Here is a 2,738-nt window from a genome sequence, read left to right as displayed (position 1 = left end):
CCCTCAATGTATATGAAATAAATGCAAGAATGATCAAATTAAGCGAAACGGGAAATTGCAAATATCCAAAACCAAATAAACACACCAAAATGAAAAATTGTCTTATGAATCGAAATAAAGAAACTGTTTACTTGCGGCTGCAAGTGTGGACACTCCAAGGGTAGGCGCGGCCTCCTTGGTCCTCGATGACTCCTCCTCCATTATTCGAAACTAAAACTTGGGTTGCCTCCCAATCAGCGCTTGTTTTTCTGTCTTCAGCCTGACATTGCCTTCTCCTCTACTTGCGTCCTTTCCTCTTCTTCTTGCCATTGCTACTCTCGACACTCCCTAAGAACGAACTGAAGAAGCTCTCTGTTTCTGACTTTTCCTCTCCATAAAAAGTGATCTCCTCATTTTGTGGCATCTCGGAAGTGAGCAAATAGACCTCTTGCTTGGTGTAGTGCCGAATCTTCATGGTACTCTCCAACGCTTTGTACTCCATGTTAGAGGTGCACAAGAATGGTCTCCCAAGTATAATAGAAACGTCGCCCGGAAGTCTCGGCACATCTAGCACTATGAAATCAGTGGGAATTAGTAATTTACGACATTTAACCAAAACATCCACAAGCATACCAAGGGCTTTCTCGACTGAAGAGTTGGCGAAGCGAACGTTCAAATCAAACGGTTGCAAATCAGCCTCCACAAATCCAAGCCTCTTGAACACAACCAGCGGCATGACATTGATAGCTGAGCCATTGTCAATTAAGGCATTGGCGATCTCATACTCCCCTATGCTGCACGGTATGGTCAATGAGCCCGGATCCCTCTTCTTGCTTGGAAAAGATGCAAAGAGATAACCACTAATCTCCCTAGGAACGTTGTGACTATGCCCCTGCTCCTCAACCTTCTTCTCAATAGACTTCAATTCCCTCATGGTTGCTGGAAACTTGGTGACGTCGATGTCCGGAATGAGGGGAATCACTCGTGTATCATCTTGCTCCTCAATCATGTCTGGATCTTCCTCTTCCTCACTATCACTGATCTCAATCACTTCCTTAGTTTTGACCACTCTAACTCTCTTTCTTGCAGTAGTCCTAAAAATAGCATTTACATGCTCCTCATTCTTCGGGTTGACGATAGGCTGGCTCAGCAATTTCCCCTTCTCTCTCTGACCCAAAGTAGTGGCAATCTGACCCATTTGACTCTCCAAATGTGCAATAGCCTTCGAATTGGCTTGCATCTGCTGCTCGGTACGGTTCATGAAGGCATTGGTGCTTTGAGCAAGGGAAGTGGTGCTTTGAGCAATCTGAGCAATCTTGTCCTCCAAACTAGACCTCTCGGCATTAGGGTGCACATACGGCTTGTTGGTGCTCCCACTAGCTTGCTGTCCATTGTTGTTGCTCCACCTGAAATTAGGGTTGTTCTTCCATCCAGGGTTATAAGTGTTAGAAAACGGATCATATGGCACCCTAGGATAATTCCCAACCTGATTCACGTGTTCCACATCACCTCCTTGTTCTTGCATACCCATCAGCTTCTCTTGAGCCAAAGATAACTTCTGCACCATAGTCTTGATTTCCAAAATCTGTCCCTCCATGGTGTTCGGCACATCAGCTACCTCATATAACCCTCTCTTTGGTCCTCCCCTTGAACGATTGGAATCCCATTGTTGAGAACTCAAAGAAAGTGATTCAATCAGATTTGTAGCCTCATCCACCGTTTTTGACATAAACGCACCACCACATGCCGAATCCACCTTGGCTTGATCTCTCTCCAATAATCCCTGATAAAAACAACAAATCACATACCAAGGAGATAAGTTATGGTGTGGGCAGCTAATAAGTAACTCATTGAATCGGTCCCAAGTCTCATGGAATGGCTCGTCCGCTTTCTGCACAAATCCAAGAATCTCCTTCCGGATTGAATTTGTCTTTGAAATGGAATAAAACTTGTTCAGGAACTTGCTCGAAAGATCATCCCATGTCGAAATGGAACCACTGGGCAGCGAATACAACCACCTCTTTGCCTTGTCCTTAAGTGCAAAAGGGAACATCCTCAAACGATACTGATCGGCGTTCAGGCCCCTCAATTGTGCGGCTTCACAAACCCCGGAAAACTCCTTCAAAAAGTGGATCGGATCCTCCCCATTCAGCCCATGGTAGCTCGGCAACAAGTGAATCTGACCACTCTTGATTTCGAAATCAGTGGCTATGGTTGCATACCGAATGCACGATGGTTGAGTGGGCAGCGAAGGTGCTGAAAAATGGCTCAGGGGCTGCGGCACAATCTCATTTGCTTCAGCCATTTCGACACTCTCAGTCTCTTCACTACTCGAATCTGATGCACTAGGTTGCGGGCTGACTTGTGATGTTCCTAAAGCTTCGTTCTTGAGCCTTTCCAACCTAGCAACAAGTTCAGGGTTCATAAACACACCTAATCAAGAGAAAAACACACAATCAGTAGAAAGAATGCGAATAAAGGCATGGCATTTATTAAAAACTAAAAATTAACAAAAACTGAAATCTAGCTAATATAACCTAATTCTAATGACTAATTAAACCAATTCATTGATATTAGACACCATTCCCCGGCAACGGCGCCAAAAACTCGTTGAAGTGTTTTCTTAGAACAAAATAAACAATTATCTCATTCCAAGTTTACTCGGAAGTGCACGAATCGCATTAGTAGCAAAGCGTACAAGCACGAGGTCGATCCCACAGGGAATGGTTAATACACAACAAATCAATTCAAATAATCAC

The 2,738-nt window shown here is 44.3% G+C and overlaps 1 non-coding gene across 1 annotated transcript; it reads left to right on the top strand.

Annotated features, from left to right (window-relative positions):
• Positions 1-1,796: 1,796 nt before the first annotated feature.
• On the top strand, positions 1,797-1,907 carry LOC147286225 (small nucleolar RNA R71). Its single transcript, XR_015122158.1, has one exon. It is a non-coding gene; the product is annotated as a small nucleolar RNA R71 (small nucleolar RNA).
• The last annotated feature ends 831 nt before the right edge of the window (positions 1,908-2,738 follow it).

Source organism: Dryas octopetala, chromosome 4 (assembly GCF_963921425.1).
Source record: "Dryas octopetala chromosome 4, drDryOcto1.1, whole genome shotgun sequence".
NCBI lineage: Eukaryota > Viridiplantae > Streptophyta > Magnoliopsida > Rosales > Rosaceae > Dryas > Dryas octopetala.
The sequence above is the reverse complement of the archived record's forward strand: the minus strand, read 5'-3'. Positions and strand labels throughout refer to the sequence as shown.